Source organism: Ahaetulla prasina, chromosome 2 (assembly GCF_028640845.1).
Source record: "Ahaetulla prasina isolate Xishuangbanna chromosome 2, ASM2864084v1, whole genome shotgun sequence".
Classification (NCBI taxonomy): Eukaryota; Metazoa; Chordata; class Lepidosauria; order Squamata; family Colubridae; genus Ahaetulla; species Ahaetulla prasina.
Window position 1 is genome coordinate 261018351 of NC_080540.1, and position 20353 is coordinate 261038703.

General features: G+C 34.7%; 1 long non-coding RNA gene across 8 annotated transcripts in view; it reads left to right on the top strand.

Moving 5' to 3' along the window:
- The window catches only part of LOC131192314 (uncharacterized), a 124964-nt gene that overhangs the window by 54306 nt on the left and 50305 nt on the right, over nucleotides 1–20353 (top strand). For 5 of the 8 annotated variants that reach the window (XR_009153699.1, XR_009153698.1, XR_009153703.1 and 2 more), the window contains exons 5-8: nucleotides 1771–1894; nucleotides 4986–5150; nucleotides 8326–8545; nucleotides 9435–9587. This is a non-coding gene — a long non-coding RNA (uncharacterized LOC131192314). Of the gene's footprint in view, nucleotides 1–1770; nucleotides 1895–4340; nucleotides 4399–4985; nucleotides 5151–8325; nucleotides 8546–9434; nucleotides 9588–20353 lie in introns of all 8 variants that reach the window. The other 3 variants (XR_009153701.1, XR_009153702.1, XR_009153705.1) reach the window with 3 other exon arrangements.

Below are 20353 nucleotides of genomic sequence, written 5' to 3' on the forward strand. Positions count from 1 at the left end.
AAGACATAATCTGATTTGTTTGGTCTTGGCTTACTATGGCAACTAGATTTATTGTGGTTTTTTGCATGAATCCAAGCAATAGTGGTAAATCCAGTGGGGATGTATTCTGCTGCCCCCAGACTTTATTTTATTCTTGGCCCAGGTTGGAGGAACTCAACTTTCTGGGGGAAAAAATCCAAACAGGGCCTGGTGCTAAAGTGTCCCCCCCCCCCCCGAGTATCCATATGGCTTAATTATATCTCAGAGCTTGTGATCTGGATATGTCCCTCCAAGCTGTTTCTGAAGAATAAATAGGTTGTTCATAAACAGGACAACCCAGTATTCTGACAGACTTTCAAATAAGCATGAACTAAGAGGAGGATGAAATGTTAGAAGTCAAAGGTCAGGCACCATCTTGGGCCTCTTCTTCTGAACCACTTCGTATTGCTGTTTATCCCAAAAACTTGGAAATGGACCACTGACAGGTTTCCTGTCAGGAGGTTTATTACTGGACAAATTCCGACTGCAACAGGATTTTATTACAAAAAAATCTCTTTAGTCTTTTGATGAGTTGCAAAATATCCTAATACCCCAAATAAATTTTAAATACTCTTTGGGGAAAGCACAAATTAATATCTTCAGAAATATTTCATGAAATATTATTTTGATGTGCATGAATCATCTAAATCTAAATCTAAAATAATCTCAATCATCTCAATCTAAATCCAAAACGCTCCTAATATTTACTTTGTAGTTTGCAATATGAGCATTTCAGTCACTACCCAGCAGGAATAAATAGAAGTGCCTCTTCAAATAGTAAAAATGAAAGAAGTGCAGCTTTAATCAGCATTATTTATCTCATACGCTTTTCCATCCTCTTATATAGATCAGCATGACATCAAAATATGTGAAGGCATGAATTTCTTCCTATTATTCCCTGCTACATTGTTACTGCAACTACTTTTTAGAGTCAGAACATTATTCCACAACTCTCTTATTTATTTGTTAAACATAATTAAGAATGCAGCCTTTTTCAAGGATTTAAAAGAATTTTAAAGAGACAAAATTAAAAAAAAAAATACTATTTTTTTTACTCCAATAGTAAAAAAAACTATTTTACTGTATATCCTATTTCTATTAGCACTGAAAACTGAAGGTGGATTTCAGTTTTAACTCCATTACCTTTTTCAGTCAAATAGAACAAACCCTGAACTTTACCTTCTACTTTTTCTGGGGAGAGGGACTCAAAAAAGTCAGCTTCAAACATATTGTGCCTGCTATCTTGACTTTTTAATCCCGCTCCCCTGACAAATATCCTTGTTACCCAGCTATGCTACTACAAAATTCCCAAAGAGAGTATAGTTATATACTCAATATACAATTGAGTATAATTACCTAATGATTGGACCTCAACTGAAGATTACTTATGTAGATCTATAGTGGATCTTTCTAATTTTTTAAAATCACATTCTTTCATCTTCTTGGTTCTTTTCTAAGCAATAATAATAAAGATAAGGGTTTCAACCAGTTAAAATCCTCCAGCCACATCAGAGGTCATTGGGTCACATATCATTACTTAGTTCATTCTTGTTTAACCTCTCAAAGTTGCTATAAATATTGAATTAATGTGAAAAGTCAGGGTACTCTAAAAACTTTTGTATATCAATTGTTCATAATAGCTTTGTATTGTAAGACAGTATCAAGGTTGAAAAGTTAGAAGCTTGGCATAACTATGTATCCTCCTGTCCTCTTTGTTCCAACTGAACAATGGCCCTTCATTTTGATTTTCAGGCTGTGCTTTGCCAGTTTCCTGTTCCCACTGATCATTGGCTGGGAACCCATAAAAATGGCCATCAGGAAATCATCTGCATCCTCCCTTTGGTTTGTCAAAAACTACTGTGTAATATTAATTCAGGTAAGTCTGTTTGTTAATTATCTGAGTGGGATGAATGAATAAATAAATAAATAACAACATGATTTGATTGTCATTCATTTTGGACTATTCACATATTTTATAAGCTACTCTGAAAAAAATACATTGTTTTACTACGTACAACTAACTGAACACAATAATGTTTAGATACTGTTTCCTCGGGAAATAAAAATAAGTTTTTCTACATAGAGAACCGAATGTTGTAGTAAATCTCCAAATTCTGCTGAATGTGTAGATAAAAAGGAAAAGGAAAGAAAAGCATCATCCTACCCACTCACCCCATCTGCAAAAGTTTCCAGGTGCCAGTTTAAGTACAATTAAAAACCATTTTTCTTGACTTTGAACTCTGCTTTTCAATTTTTAAAAATATTTATTTGAAAGTAAGTAAAACTGAGTTCAGTGGGGCTTATTTCCAGGTTCCAATTTTAATTTTTATTAAATGTATTAATTTATTAAAGCCAATTTTTAATTTTCCTTTATTATATTTTGGTGTACGGTGTTTGAGACATCATGTGTGATCTTACTTGCTTAGAAGTATTTAGACAAAACATTCAAACTTTTGCTTCATATATATAATGCAGTGTCAACATATTGTTATGTTCCTTTTCTAACATACTCCCATCTCTATTAGTTTAAAAGAGAAAAAAAGAATAGTTGCAATGTAATTTTGATTGGCAGTATTAGGACCATCTTCCCAAAGTATTTTTTATTCTTTCTACAGCCAAATTTTTTCATGTAAAATTTAAGGAATATATTGTGTAATAAAAATGGAGAGTTTTTTAGCAATCAAACTCTTTACTGAGTGTAAAAAAGAATAACTGAAATGGACATACTAATTTACTTTCATGAAATATTTTCATATTTTCAGGTAGAAATATGCCAATTCTGTCTAATTACAATGGTTAAAACCCTATTTATCTCAAAAGATAATACTATACTAGAATGTTTTGATAGCACAATAATATTTAAAATTTCACTGAAATTCAGTTCTGAAAATCATACAAAGTGAACAGTACCTGTCCACATGCTTTGTATGTGCTTTTTTAACAATAAAAGTAAAATGAAAGCAATTAATGATTAAACAGTAATTACAACACTTGAAACGTATGTTGTAATCTATAATAACTTTGATCAAATATATTAGCATAAAGGTAAAATTATTTGTTATGTTGTTGTATAAAGCATGTAATTTATATGCCTAAAACTTGTGGAAATTTCCAAGGTTTATCAAAATGATCACAGTCATTTTTGGCTGTATAATACATTTGAAGTATGGTAATATAGACTCATTATTTTGTCCAACACCTAAATGGACAAAAAGATAGTATTAATCTAATGAAGATCTCCCTCCCTCCCTCCCTCCCTCCCTCCCTCCCTCCCTTCCTTCCTTCCTTCCTTTCTTGTCCCATCTCAACAAGTAACTGTGACTGGTAAACAAAATTAACATACCATAAAAACCAAGAATTTCTAGAGTACAAAATATAAAATAGATAGAAGATTGTGGAAACGGAAGTGTGCAATCAAACAAATGATAAGACCACTTGGAATAGGATTGCAGGGCAGTAACAGGAGCTATTACTGGTGTGCTTTTTTACTTCATTGTTGTTTTTCTTTCAGTAGAAGTTCTATCAGCTGGGGAGAGTTGTTCTTGTCTTTGAAGCTAGCTCTTGTTTCTCTGAAGTCAGATTCCTTATTCCCAGGACTCCACTCTGCAGTGCCAGCACAAACATACATCAGCAGCTGCAGACCACTTTCAAAAGTTAGCAAGGAACTATCAAGCAATTACTTATTCCACTTTAGATCCAAGTCTGTGATTTTATGTTGCAGATCTAAGATTTAAGGAATGAAAAAAATCAAAGACAATAAGTAAAGTCAATAAATGCAGAAAGAAAATTCATACCTGCATTTAATTGGAAATATCATATTCTGTAGATGAGCAATCCTAGCAGGATAACGTCAATTAAAAGCTTGGATTAGATGTTTGGATCCTAATCTATAGCTGGATTGGACCCAAATTTCATTAGGCTTCCAAAATAGACTGCCAGGATTTCAGATTCAGTATCCAGTTTAACCCTAAATTTGATTGAATTGAGATTCACCTCATTCTATCTTATAGGAATGCATTCTAACTATCCAAGTTAATTCACAAATATCCCAAGTGCCATGGGCACTTTCACATCTATTAGTTTTTTAGTCTTCATTTTAGCTACTTATGCTAAGTGTGAAAGTTGTTAATATTTTCACCCACACTGCTGTACCAATGCAGAACTATACATATCTGTTTGGGAAGAAATGCCTTGGAGTTTAATGGGTCTTATGCCCATTTATATAATGCTGGATTTTCCTCCTAAAATAAAACGGCATAGTATTGTAGCCTTAAAATCAAACACACATTCTGTTCAATTTAATTTTTATATTTGCATTATAGATAAGCTGAAGTAAAGATCAGTCTATGGTTCATGGGTGAAATCATCTTTACTGATAATGTGAGTTATCAATACAAGCTGAATATTCCACAGTGACATGTGAACTCAAGAAAAGAACACGAGCAGCCATTCAATCTTAATTATATGTACATGAAAGACGTTACAAGATTTTTTTTTCATTAACTGTACATTTCTGGCTGCTTTACTAATTTATTTTAACAAGGGAAGTGAGACTTGAGGAATGCACATAAAAGTTCTGATAAATTGCAGGTGTTAATTATGGCTGCTGCAAGTTGGAGATTATGGTAAAGTCTCCCTTAAATTGAGCTTCACTTTAACTTCACGGGGAAATTCATGTAGTTTTCTTGGCAACAAGAGCATAACCTTCTTTTGACATAGTTTCTGACTTTCTACTCTTGTTTAAAGTCCTGGGATTCAATGGCATTCTCTTTCCAAATATTAAGCAGGCTCAGTTCTGCTTATCTTTTGATTCCAGGCAAAGTTGGCCAGATGCTGCACCTGCTGAGAGTCCAGGAACAAAGGTGAATTAAAAATGTAAGATGTAAAGTACATAAATAATAGACTTGGGAAACTTTCCCCGAAAAGCTTCCTTAACACTACCTTCTTTTGTCATTTTGTCTGTTTAGTAGCAATACAGAAGATACTAAAAATGGCACCGCTGGGGTTTGGTTCAGAAAAAGCCAAAGGTCTCTCTCAAGCATCGTAGACAGGATGCCTCAAAGCTGCCATTGCTTAAGATTGTCCACTGTCTACTGTGATCTAAGAATGATTGAAGTTGTGAACTGAAATGTGTAAGTAAGAAAGATCTGAAAATGTTCCAGAGGTGGTTGATTAAGAATCCAATTTTAAGTACTAGTATTACAAGTGAAAGTAAGACAGAAGCATTACATTAATTTTATTTTCTAAGTGACAGTTTCCCAATCTAAAGATGGCTTATATGCTGCTTCATTTTTAAGGTATCAGAGTACATAATAGGACTGGTAGGATTTCAGAATTCAATATCCAAAATGTGATCTGGAGCTTTAAAGTCCTCTGGAAATTCCTAGTGCAGATAAAAAAAAAAAAAGGCAAAGGTGAAAGGAAAAGCAAAGAGTTTTCTTCATTTAGTATTGATGTGGACTTCATTTTTTTAAAAATGGAAGGAAGAAATGATGTTATAAGGTGAGCCTAATGCACTGCATGCTTGGTTCCAGACAGAATCATTCCCCCAATTCTTCTCACATTTTCGATTACCAAATCTTAAAAAATGCACATTGGAACCAACAGTAATTTTCTTCATTGTAGAGACGTTTCCAGCCAGTGAATTAGAAGTGTTTGACTGAGTATATTTATTTGGTGGGTTGAAAAAAATTGACAGAATGAAAAATTAAAAGTCTATATTATTGTCACATATCAAGGCCATACTTGCTATACTTAGAAAAATGGCAAGGTTTTTGTTTGTCTGTTTATCTATCAACTATCATTATCATCTAGCTACAGTATCTAGAGTTATTCTGTGAAAATTGGATCCATTTATTGCACATTCTTTTATGGCTGTAAAAGCATATGTGCCGTAGAATACATTTGTATCTCTTTCTACATAATCAGGGTGAAAAATAATTGAAGGCTTATGAGAATCATGCAAAAATTGTGCCCATTTACTGCCTATCAGATGCTTTTCAGTAAAATTACACTGCATTTCAAAACTGCAATATATATTATTCAGACACCAAAAATCAGAATGTGAACAAGCTTTATCATCCATTACTGAATAATTACTTATTATACCAATGTTCTGCCCATCTCATCAGCTTTGCTGGAGACAGGCAATGGTTCATCATAACTTGGCACTTCATTAAAAGCATTTTTTACAGGGTCAGATAATTACTGTCTGAGCCTCATATCACGGGGATGCTAAATATTGATAAACACCTTGAATAACTGGGTAGCAATTAAAAATAGATAGAAAACTACAGATTATATGACATCGAAAAATCAAAATATAGAGTTGATTCACATATACTTTGACATTAGTTTCAGCAGTTAGATTGTAAACAGTTTCAGCTGATGCACTGGCTGGGGTCCCAAGCTATTCTAGGCTGTTATATGATTTGTTTCATATTGGCTTTGTGTGATGTATTAACTCAGTCTCTGTGCACTATAAATCGTGGTTCTATCATGTAAATATATTGATAAAAAGTTATGACTAAAACAACTTAGCATGAGAATGTAGCTATTATGTTGGAAGCTGAACTTATCCAAACCTAACTACCATGCTAGAAATGCTCAAGGTCCACCTGGGGTGGGTGATCTCTTTTTAGCCCAGAAGACAGTGTTTAATTATGCATGCCTCTTATTCCAAAGATTTGGGAGTGGAACCATTCCTTAATTTAGTAGAAAAAAGATTGAAGTCCCTGTATATAATCCAAAATCCCATCTCTGATTTCTTCTGAATTAAATCAGATTGTGCCTCTTGTAACTTTCTAAACCAGGAACTAAAATTTATCATCTAAGATAAAGTGCCATATTACCCTTGTGAACAAAATAAATAAAGTTAATAGACGTGGTAGTGTACATATAGCATGAGCAAACAAAACAGTACCAGGCACAGAGACCTCAATGGAAGGCAATACTGGGCAGAGAGTTAATGTTATCATGAAAGATAGAAGGCCAGTGTCCTGTAATTTTAGCACCCAGTAGTAATCTGGGAGCAAGAAGACTCCTGCGAGTCCCTTGGATTGCAAGGCGAATAAACAAGTCAGTTCTAGAGGAGATCAACCCTAACTGCACTTTAGAAGGCCAGATCCTGAAGATGAAACTGAAATACTTTGGCCACCGAATGAGAAAGAAGGACTCACTGGAGAAAAACCTAATGTTGGGAAAGATTGAGGGCAAAAGAAGAAAGGGACGACAGAGAACGAGGTGGCTGGATGGAGTCACTGAAGCAGTAGGCATGAGTTTAAATGGACTCCAAAGGATGGTAGAGGACGGGAAGGCCTGGAGAAATGTTGTCCATGGGGTCGTGATGGGTCGGACACGACTTCGCAACTAACAACAACAAAGTAATCTTTATTGTATTGTACTTATTAAAGTGACAATAACAGACATAGAACATAGAACTATCAGTTCTCAGACATGACTGTCACTATATCTGTACCAGACAGAAGAGATCTAGCTCTTCTCCCCAAGTTTCCTGTTTTGCACGTTAGGATGAGCTTTGGAATCCAGAGTGTTACCAATAGAGAAAGTATTTCCTGAGTCTAATAGTGATACACCGGAGTGACTTGGTTAAGTTGGGCAGCTATAGAAATTGAATGAATGAATGAATTAAAATTAATTAAAAATTAATTAATTAATAATAAAATAAAATAAACAAAACAAAACACCTGATATCAGTGAATTTGATACACTGTTACCCTAAGGACAGAAGAATAACCAAGCAGTAAAAGCAAGCAGAGGATGAATTGCAGATGTTACTTTGAAATAATAAGATTGTTCTTTATTATTTGGCTTCTAATATTTTTTAAGGATACACAAAATATTTATGTGTGCTATATTAAAATAGCCAATATAACATGAACTATAACTCACAAATCTTGTTAAGCTTACCCTTTCCCCCTTTTTTTTGGCTTTCCATATATCATTGCAACTAGCCCAAGTAGGATGATTTTTGAATTGATTTTGAAGGATGACACCAGACAACTTTTTAGAATTGTGTTCTCTCTCTCTCTCTCCTGGTATTATTTTTTTTTTGGCTCGTTCTAATTCTACTTCATGAAAGAGATTTTGTTTTCAAAATTTGTTTCAGAGGAGAATTCAGGGAACTTTAATATGGGTGGACTTATATATATTTGATTTACTGTCTAAGGCAGTGCAGGAATAATCTTTTAGCAGATCATCATCTGGCTAGCATTATGCAGCTTCCCTGACTTCACTTCCTGTAAGTCGAACACATTGTGATGAACTCCTTCCATTGGACTTTTTCAGATCTGAAAGCAGTCAGCAGGAAGGTTTCAGAATGATAGAATGATGTGTGATAGAAAGCAGAAATGCCAGCAACAACAGGCAGTGATTCTCACAACAATTGAAAAATTTAAAAAGTTTTGCGAAGTCAGAAGAAATGTGAAAGGAATTAGAGATCCTCAACATGTGTTAGAAAACCAGAAGCTTGATTTACATAGGAATAAAAATATTGAGAAATTATAAGGTACACTTTGGCATAATATTTCTTGTGAATGCATGCTCCTAGTTGGGTGTACTTTCTATTTCTTCATAAAGGAGTGCATACCTTCAGCTTAACATTGTTTTAAATAATATACTTTAATGGGATGCGTAGAGGTTATCTCTTTAAATATTATTACTTGTTGTGACTCTTGAATTTTAAAATAGCACCCCAACTATATTGCCTGAGGATGACTCCTTTTTTTCATTTTTACTAGATTTATGTATTGTAGCAAATTTATAACAGAGGCAGCTCCATTTGTGGCCACTGGGCTTCTTGCCACCTAACACTGTTGCTAGGTTCTTTTAATTAAAGAAGAAAAAACATTGGGAAATGGATGTTATTCATAGCAGCCCTTTTGTGTAGTGCCTTTGAGATGCTCTTAAAATTTCAAGTATGTCCACTGGACAAGAGAAGACCTAGGTCAGATTCAGACAATGTTTGAAGAATTGGGGATACAAACTCAGCCTCCTGATGTTTCGAAGGGTCACAGGAAGCCCTGTAGTGATATCACTCAATGAGGTGGGATAAAAAAAAATGCTTGGTTGCTTTTGGGGGAAGTTTTAAGGCCCCTCAGAGGAATAGCTGCCCTCTTTTCTACTCTTGTAATTATCTAGCAATAAAAGAAATGGGATGAAATTATGTTGACAAAATCTAGGCAGGTTGCGGAGGTCTTTGGTAGCATGGTCTCCAGATGTTAGATGACCCAATATTCATGGACTGTATTCTGAAACATAGGTAGATCGCTGCATTCTTTTTAACATAGTTTGGAAAACATTACGATGTGAAAAGTTAAGTTGGATTTTTGAAAAAAATGCTGATGAACCCATATGGTTAATATCTGTTCATTTTCTTCTTTTTGTTTACATTATAGCAGCAGTTACTAAAAGGAGTTCCATAATCTTTTCCCAGGCACTTGGATAAAGTTTCATTTTTTTCCATAACAACAATAATAATTAAAAAAATGAAGCTGGCACACACTTTGGATCATGGAAAATACACAAGGGTCAGAATCAGCTGACCCAAGGTATGATATATTCAGCTGAAAAGCAAGCAAGGGGGAAGGGAAGCAGGGTCTGGTGTATAAAGGAAGACTGCTTGAGGCCAAGAGCTCTGGATAGTAAAGTCAGTAAGTTATCCAAACCACCCAATAGGACTATAGTCTATCTCCTGAACAAATAAATATTGAAAAAAAATGTTTATCTGTTTCTTTTTAGCAGTGCAAAGAGTTTCCAGCATGTATACATTAAGAGAGGATGCATAGTTGTTTCACAGCACTTAGAGTAAGACAAATATGAATAAAGATGGGGGAGGACTTTGGAGGAGGGAAGATTTGGGACTGATACTTGAGCAAAAACATGCTTTAGTAACAGGGGGTCTTGCCTGGGCTATAACGTACCATGTCCCACATGCTGATTACTTGAACAGACTTGCTGCCAAAATAAATTTTCTTTGGACTCTAGAGTTTATGGGATCCGCTTGTCTTGCCAACACAGCAGTTTCTTCCCCACACAAACAGTTCTGTTTTTGTTAGCCAGGGTATAAACAGAGAGGATGCTTAGTTAATTATTTGCTTAAAGACAAAGATAGGTGGAATCTGGGCTGAACTTGTATAACTCTCATATGAGTTGTCTCACACTTGTTGTAAACCACATAACATTATGCCATCTATACATCCATATATATGGACTCATGGAGAAATATGTCTTGCATATCCACATATATAAATCTACAAAGAAATAAGTATTTCTTAGGCTATAATTTGGCTTGAGCTGACCAGCTAGCCAGAATCCGATATTCCAGGCAAAGTGAAAGTGAGGTCCAAAAAAAAGACGTTTTGCAGATGCACACCAGCTCTGTAAAGACAGAATGACAGGTAGATCTTCAGAACATGTTTCATGTTGATAGTCCTGTGCTGCCTGCAGGCAGGGTGATCCACCACCTGCATAATTGTATTCTTGGTTTGCATTCTTTCACTTTTATCTTAAATCATTTATAATTGGAGTATGAGGAATATTGCTCACAGCAGCAGCAACAATGTTGTGTGGGAAAATCTTGTGTTAGCAAACCAAGCAAACAATCCTTTCATGCAAAAATCCTTGTTATCTGTCAAACTTTCTTCATTTCAGCAGTATCATTAGGGGAATAAAGAAGGTATTTTCTGCCGCTCTTGTTGACAAATGGAAATCAGAAATCTTTCTTAATCTATTAAAAATCTTGCAGAGATTTACTAGTTATATTTCAAATGTACTCTCTGGACACTTTGGTATAGATACTGTATTATATCTTTTTTTAAGGGTGAATTTATATATTGTGGATGATGACAAATCAGATCCTGTGAGATATCGGCTTCACCCAATATTCAACAGTTTCTTGTTATGTTCAGTTAAACAGTATGTTGCTGTATTTATTTCCAAATCTAACTTCATTCTAATTCTTAAAACCAGACTGAAACAAATTATATATGAGGAAATCACTTTAAATTACTTTAGCATACCATGTAAAGCAGATGCAACTGCTGTGTATATCACTGTGATATTACAGGTTGTTAATATTCCTTGCTGTGTCAGCAAAACTAGTAATATTAAAACGTTGGTATTAAACATTTGAATTAACCTTGTGGTTTATAAACGGCTCTTCCATATTCCCACAGATAATAAAGGGGGTGACTTTCAGCTCTTACAAGGCAACTATCTTCTTCATGTTTCATATACAATGAAAATGACTTTTATGAGAAAAGAGAAACCCCATCTACCTGATAAATATAATAATAAAAAATGCTGCTTGCTGTCTATTCACATAGTTAATTGTTTATAGCAGGGCAAATCTTGAACCCAAGGCAACTGCTCTCCTATCTATCAATATTATAGCCGGTTTGTTAAGAAGGTATCAGTTGTTAAATATAACAGATCTCTCTTTAACCGTCTTTGCATTTCGAACTTACACAATTTTGGTTTTCTCTTTGCTGAGTGTAGGACATAACATAGCTGGTTATTGGTCTTCACAGCTAAACAAGGGAAGATATATGTCAGATGGCTCACCAGTAACATTCCGGCAGCTGATATATGGGATATTTAAGGCAGATTAAGTTGTTAATGTATATTAGTATATTCTTAATTTCCTTTTAATTGAAAAAGACATATTGACTTTAATTAGAACCATTTCACAGGAACTGTCAATTAGCACATGTCAAACAAGTTAATTCAGAACAGAATTCTTTTAATTAGGGTCTGCTTTCCTTTAACTATGGGGCCAATGAAATCAGCCTTTCCATATCAGGATTCTAAAAGTCTCTAAGATACAAATGCAATCTCTTAACTATTATTAGAAGCCATATGGACAGCATTGAAATGATGATGCAGGCATTGTTGTCAAGCACAAATTGGAGCTTTCACAATGACAATGGAGAAAGCAAGCAAGAAAGCTTCAAACAAAGCTTTGTTTAGGGTGGCCGCGTCTGGGTTGCAAGACTCCAGATGATCACCAGATGGCAGCAGAGAAATACAGAAAACTTTTTGTTGCCCTCTAACGGATATCCTGATTTTTGCTACCCAGCTCTTGAGGCCCTTTTGTTTTAAAGACAATTGTGAAATATATGATTGCGCAGCAAGATTTTTCACAACAGTAATCTTTACCTCTTATACTTTGAACATGTGGGGTGAGGATTCTAGAGCTGAAGCACAAGATAGCTGAAGGATATCGGGGAAAGATATATGACAAATAGGTTCATATTTATACTTGACATGAGTGCTGAAATAACCAAGTTCAGTCAAACTTGTTTTACGTTCAAACAGCCTCAAAGGAGATTGTCCAGACACAGACTGAACTCCGATCAAGAAAGGAAACAGTCCTGACATCTTTTTTAAAGGCAAAAATGATAGTATCAGTAGAGTGTGAAATTGTAACAACTCATGCTATTATGCACTGCAGTCTGAAAATTCTGATAAAGTGATGTTGCATTTCCTGTCCCTTTGAGACTAGAAGTATCATTACAGTGATGGTCTTGCAGCCAGCCTTTTCAAAACAGAAAGGCAGAGGGAATAAAAGGAGGAAATTATTTTCACACACACTTCTATCCAATTTCCAGGTTTCATCATCATCTGTATCCTTTTTACTGATCATCATCTGTATCCTGTTTACTGATGCAAACACAAGTATGTTCTGTACAAAGTTAAACACTTGTCTCATTGATTTTTGCGGAAAAACATTAACAACTTTCTTTCTTCCATGGAAATAATGGGCCTTAAAGATTTTAAAGTTTGTCTGGAATTCACCGAGGAGAATATACAATTCCATCAACATTCAGTGGAAAGACTATTCCTAATTCTGTGCTACTGTTAGAATAATTCTCTCTTTGCAAAATATGTTTTCAGAATCATTCAATCTCACTCTTTTTCCTCTTTATTTAACTGTTTATTTGGCTGCTATTCTGGGTTGGGCTTTTATCTTAATATTTTATTGTCCCAATGAACTATTGCCCATTTCAACCTTCTGAATCTCTCTCTTTCTAAAGGTGCATTTAAAACTCTCACTAAACAAGGAGTTTGATTGGTTCTTGAACTGTCATATATAAATGGTTACAATATAAATTCTACTGATGGTGTGATGGAAGTTTCTTAATTTGTAACATTTATATTGTACTTTTCTTCCACAATAAAAGTCAAGTGGATGGTGTACTATTAAATACCATGTTTCCCTGAAAATAAGACCCTGACTTATATTTTCTTGAACCCTGAAATAAGTGCTTATTGTCATGCGCTCAAAAGCCCAATTGGGCTTATTATCAGGGGATGACTTATTTTGGGGGAAACAGGATAACTAGTTGTAGCTCTTTATCGATATGAAAATGGTTTGATTTTTTTCTGATTTTTTTTCAAACTACCCATTGTAATAGAATAGAATAGAATAGAATTTTTATTGGCCAAGTGTGATTGGACACACAAGGAATTTGTCTCGGTGCATATGCTCTCAGTGTACATAAAGGAAAAGATACGTTCATCAAGAATCATAAGGTACAACACTTAATGATAGTCATAGGGTACAAATAAGCAATCAGGAAACAATATCAATATAAATTGTAAGGATACAAGCAATAAAGTTACAGTCATACAGTCATAAGTGGAAGGAGATGGGTGATGGGAACGATGAGAAGATTAATAATAGTGCAGACTTAGTAAATAGTTTGACAGTGTTGAGGGAATTATTTGTTTAGCAGAGTGATGATGTTCGGGGAAAAACTGTTCTTGTGTCTAGTTGTTCTGGTGTGCAGTGCTCTATAGCGTCGTGTTTTTTTTTTTTAATTTTAATTTATATCCCGCCCTTCTCCGAAGACTCAGGGCGGCTTACATTGTGTTAAGCAATAGTCTTCATCCATTTGTATATTATATACAAAATCAACTTTTATTGCCCCCAACAATCTGGGTCCTCATTTTACCTACCTTATAAAGGATGGAAGGCTGAGTCAACCTTGGGCCTGGTGGGACTTGAACTTGCAGTAATTGCAAGCAGCTGTGTTAATAACAGACTGCTTAGTCTGTTGAGCCACCAGAGGCACCTTTTGAGGGTAGGACTTGAAACAGTTTATGTCCAGGATATGAGGGGGTCTATAAATATTTTCACAGCCCTCTTTTTGACTCGTGCAGTATACAGGTCCTCAATGGAAGGCAGGTTGGTAGCCATTGTTTTTTCTGCAGTTCTAATCCTCTGAATTCTTTGTCTGTCTTGTTGGGTTGCAGTTATAAAGGTGCAGATGACAGACTCAATAATTCCTCTAGAACTGTATCAGCAGCTCCTTGGGCAGTTTGAGCTTTCTGAGTTGGCGCAGAAAGAACTTTTTTTGTTGTGTTTTTTTGATGATGTTTTTGATGTTAGCTGTCCATTTTAGATCTTGTGATATAGTAGAATCTAGAAATTTGAAGATCTCTACTGTTGATCCTGTGTTGTCTAGTATTGTAAGAGGTGGGAGTATGGAAGGGTTTCTCCTAAAGTCTACCTCCATTTCTACGGTTTTGAGTGTGTTCAGTTCCAGATTTTTCTAATGCGGATTCATCATTGTCTCGAATGAGACCGATCACTGTTATGTAATTGGCAAACTTCAGTAGTTTGATGGACGGATGGATTCTTAGAGATGCAGTCATTGGTATACAGAGAAAAGAGAAATGGGGAGAACACACAGCATAACACCCTGTGTTAATTGTACAGGCATCTGATGTGATTCTGCTTAGCTTCACCTGCTGCTTCTTGTTTGTTAGGAAGCTTATGATCCACTTACAAGTGTGTTCAGGTTCCTGTAGCTGGTTTAACTTAGTTAGAAGAATGTCTGGAATGATGGTATTGAATGCTGAACTAAAGTCTACAAAGAAGACCCTTGCATAGGTCTTTGGAAATTCAAGATGTTTTAGGATGTAATGCCCTTGTATATGCCAGTTATTTTCTATCCAAGTACTAAATCTGTCTAAACTTGCTCAGTTTTTCAAGATGAGCCAGGGAGAGCTAGGTACTGGCACTAGTCTGGAATCACTACTACTTGTAAATACTACACTAAGTTATAATTCTCTTGTAACATAAACTCAATTTGTATACAAAAATTAGTTTTTTAAAAAAAATAATCATATTTCAGCTTAAACACATGTTTACATTCCCCCCCCCATTTAAATGAAGGAGATGTAAATATGCAAAATCAGGTTATTCTAAGAATATCCAAATATGTAGAAAAATGAATAAAAAATTCAGTTTAGTTTTTAATCTCAAGTTTGGCTATTATTTTAAGTGACTTTTATCAATAAGAATTAGACAGGAATACTTACTAGTTGATTCCAAAGAGGATTAGCACACTGTTCAGCCTGATAGGAAACCAATGACTGAATAAAGAATGCCTAGGCAGTTTAAGGAGAGATCAGGATATCCAAGATTTATTTAGAAATGGTTAAATGCTGCACATGACTGTGACTTCTTCTTTAACAAGAATGTAATAGAAATTCATAATGTTAATGTCCAAATGGATATTTGAATAGCTTACTCCACACTCTGTATTTGCTTCACTGACCAAGCATTTTGATATGACACTAGTTTTATATAGGCTGCTGTCTTCTACTAAATCAGGTCCTTAGTTCAGCTAGCCAGATATTGTTCCACAGCACTGGTTTCCAGGCTTTGAGAAGATGTTGACCCTGAGATCTGTATGTAATGCAGCAGTTCTCCATCTGAACTATGGTTTCTGAATAACTGAGTTACGTTAAATCAATCAAAGCCCAAATGATAAGCTGAAATAAGTTTTTAGGTATCACTAGAGATACTTATGCTTAACAGTACTACATTGTTTCGATGCTAAGGATATATTAATTTAACTACCTTTAGATGTTAATAAATATCCATTTGATTGCAGTAAGAATTTTCCAAGTAAGTATACTTCAGACTGTAGATATTATTACATTAAGCATAATGTATATGTAATGTAAACATTAAACTCTGTAATGAGAGAACAAGCCCTTTGGGAGTTAAGGAAATTTATTCTGAATTTTGTTAAGTTTCCAGTGCAGTTTTAAAATATTACTTATTATTGCAAAATTAGAATACAGTAATCATACTGTTAACCTCCTTGTCAATTGAGATACTTGACATACTGTAACATTTTTGAGTATATTAATATGCTGAACCACACAATTCAACATCTGTTATGCCTTAGTTATTTTCATTCCTAAATATTTAAACTTGTGAAAACCGCATTAGTTTTTTTGAAAAGTGATTAAAATATCCAAAACAGTAAATTAATATGATTTTAATAGATAACGTGCATATCAAGTAGGCATTGTGATTATTAATTTCATCCAGTGGAAAGCTATCCACGAAGAGAGTTTATGCGTATTTCTTGGCCAATATATATAATCTCCAACAGGCCTAGGGGAATGTGTGTATTTTGATTGCACATTGTACATTCTCTGGTCATTATTCATAATGATAACACATCCCAAAAGCTATGCATCTCTCACCAATGTTTCATACATTCTCATATACCGGTAGTCTCCGAGGAGCAGTGGAAAATGTACTAGAAATTGATTAGAGCATGATGAAATTAAGAGTGTCATCAACTGAATGCCCCACAGAGAAAACCAAAGCCATTTTCTTATGTGGAACCAGTTTTTAAGTCTGGGTTGAAAATATGCCAGCAGTTAGCCTGAGATCTGAGAAAAATAGAAAAATGGCCATTTTTGATGGCTGGAGATAGAAACAGTGGGAGTTGAGTAATGAATTATTGGTTAAATATGATCAACTGGAGACTTAGTTAGACTTGAGTAATTCACTAATATAATAGTTAAGCACTGATATAGAACTTTCTCTAAGTGCTCAGAAATTCATATACAGGTACCTTGCATGGAGATCAATGAGATCATAAAAGGTATAACAATTAAGCTTTGGCTATCACATCTTTTAATTTCATTAACTTTTACTTGTATTAGAATTCTCCAAATTTTATAAGCGAATTCCAAACTTATACTTAGATATGTTTATAGTATATGGTCAATGTGGCAGTTTCAGTTTATCCAACAGAATAAGTGTGAAAAAGAGATACTATGAAAAGCACTAGGTTGTATTTTGCTCATTGATTTTAAATATAAGTAAGGTACTGCCCATTAGATGTGTGCACTCCTTATAACTATGCAATAAACTCTGATTGTAGTAAAATCTGACATGCATTAATGGCTCCAAGTCATTATAGAACTTCAATTGCACTTCAATTGAAGCATAATTTTTACAATTATCCATGCTGTATCTTCCAGCACTTTTTGGCTCCTTGATCTTCACTACCAATTCTAAGTTTTCTGCCAACTTTGGTTTGTGGAAAGTTTAACCCTTGAGGCATACCCATTTAAAAATTGTGTTGAAATGCTACAAGCTAAAATGGATTTTGCCCAAATTTATATCAGTTTCTTGAAGAGGGTCTTAATAAAATTCACATTTTTGCCAAGCAATTGGTTACATGAATCACGAACTGTTTATATATTGTTCATGAATCAGTTTGAAAGCCATTTAAAAATGACTAGACATTAGGGAAATCTAATAACTTATTAACAGATTATTTAAATTACTGGCTCTATGATTTCCAATATTTTTTATCCAAACAACAAAGCTACAGAAAGCTTGGTGAAATTTTCTTTGAAAAGAATCTTCCTGATTAAATCTCTTTTTGTTGCTGGATTTAGCTTTCCAGATCCCATCCCCGTATGAGTTTTTCAGTTATATATTTATATATGTCATCTGGAACTTAATAGTGTAGTAATTTAAGCAACCCAAATGAAAAAAATGGTACACATTTACAATCACTTTCTTGTATATTCCTAATATAAATATGTATTTTATATAATTATATAATTATGAATTATTATATTAATTACAAAATAATAATATACATTATTTTATATAATAATGAATAGGATGAGGAAGGCCATGCCATCCTATTCTTGGATGATGACAAGCAAAGCTGGCTTGTCATAGCCAGCAGAACCACCTTGAAAGCTTCTTCAATACGAAGCTAATGAATGTTTTTCAGGAGCACAAAGAGAATGAGAGTCAGCAATGTACTCTAACAGTTATCACCATGATCACCATATCCTCTGTCCTTGAAAGAGGTAGCCATGTCTCCCAATACCATATTGGTAATGGGATGCAAGTTTCCAAAACCAGGAGATGCTTGATAATTGAGAGGACAGTAGGTAATCTCTTCCAAGTCCCCAATCTTGCAGGTCTGCTAGTAAATTGCTATGAATATCTGAGGCTGTTGCATTGCTAATCCAGGTGCCATGTGAATGGTTTAGCAGAATGGTTTACTGTATCTCTATGCAAGTAGAATGTCAAGGCAATTCCACATGCCAAATTTCTCATGAAAGAGTGCACTTGTTTGAAAATTCTCCTTTACTATCCATTTGTGATGCTTGCCCAAAATATTGAAGAAGAAGGGAAATGTCTCATCATATTTGGGCATCTACTGTCAGGGATTTGAGTACTAAACATAAGCAATAGCCTGCAAAAAACTTATGTGGAATTCTCTATTGAATTGCAATAACTATTTATTGCAATAACTACTTATATGTGATAGGCAATATAATATTCATGCTTTTCAAACATACATATGGATGCCAAATGTATATGTATTTCTTTTTGTATAAATATTTTTGAAAATTGCACCTAGGTTTTGAAAAGTTGGTATTGAACTCTTGGATCACACAATTGTCTTTGTATAATTAGTGCTCAAAATTTAGCACTGACTATAAAGCAATGCAACAAAATCTGATATATAATTCTTGATTAATAGTTTCTAAACCATTGATGGAAGTGTTTATCTTTAGCTGCTTTTAATAAACAAAATGAAAGTGATTGGAATGGTATTTCCTTATAGAATAGAATAGAATTTTATTGGCCAAGTGTGATTGGACACACAAGGAATTTGTCTTGGTGCATATGCTCTCAGTGTACATAAAAGAAAAGATACGTTCATCAAGGTACAACATTTACAACACAATTGATGATCAATATATCAATATAAATCATAAGGATTGCCAGCAACAAGTTATAGTCATACAGTCATAAGTGGAAAGAGATTGGTGATGGGAACTATGAAACGATTAATAGTAGTGCAGATTCAATAAATAGTCTGACAGTGTTGAGGGAATTATTTGTTTAGCAGAGTGATGGCCTTCGGGAAAAAACTGTTCTTGTGTCTAGTTGTTCTGGTGTGCAGTGCTCTATAGCGTCGTTTTGAGGGTAGGAGTTGAAACAGTTTATGTCCAGGATGCGAGGGATCTGCAAATATTTTCACGGCCCTCTTCTTGATTCGTGCAGTATCCAGGTCCTCAATGGAAGGCAAGTTGGTAGCAATTATTTTTTCTGCATTTATGTGATGCAAAAGTTAATTGAGGGGCTTTTGGGGAGACTTTTTTTTTGCTTTTATTTTGAATCCTAAGTTCTATTTGAGTACATTGACTATATCCATTTTTATTGTAGTTTTCTGAGAAACTACTAATATATCCTAAAGTAAATACAAAGGGTATTGGAAATGAAAGAGAAAGTATAATTTTGGTTGTCATGAGATTTTCATGGTTTTTATGCACATTGGATACCATTGCACTTTTACTCCCCTGTACTGATAAGAGTGTTATATACTATTAAGACTATTCTAAATAAGTGAAAAAGCAGTTGAATCTGGGGTGTGTGTGTGTGTGTGTGTGTGTGTGTGTGTGTATTTCAGAGTATGTCACACTTCCCTCCTAAAAGAGGCTGAAAATTAGGGTGCATCTTATATTCCAAATGTAGCTTTTTTGAAGCTTTTTTTCAGCCCTAACGAGGCTCTAGCGAGTGAAGCGATCTTCCGCGCTTTGCCTGCTCCCTCTGACTCTCAGTTGTGCTTTAGAAGCTTTTTTCAGCCCTAACTAGGCGCTAGCGAGTGAAGCAATCTCCGTCCTTTGCCTGCTATTCTCATTGCTTCTCTCTCCAAAGATCAGTTGTGCTTTAGAAGCTGCTTTTTAATCCCCAAGCAGGGGATTAAAAACGGCCACGCGTGCTCAAAACCAGCAAACTAATGTGCTGAAGCTGACCAGACTAAGGATGCGAGCCAGATAAATACCTGGTAGGCAGATTGTTTTTCTATAAGCTGCGTCTTATAGTCTGAAAAATATGGTGTGTGTGTGTGTGTGTGTGTGTGTGTGTGTGTGTGTGTGTGTGTATATATATATATATATATATATAAAAATAAATAAATATATATATATATAAATGTTACACAATATCATATAGAGTTCA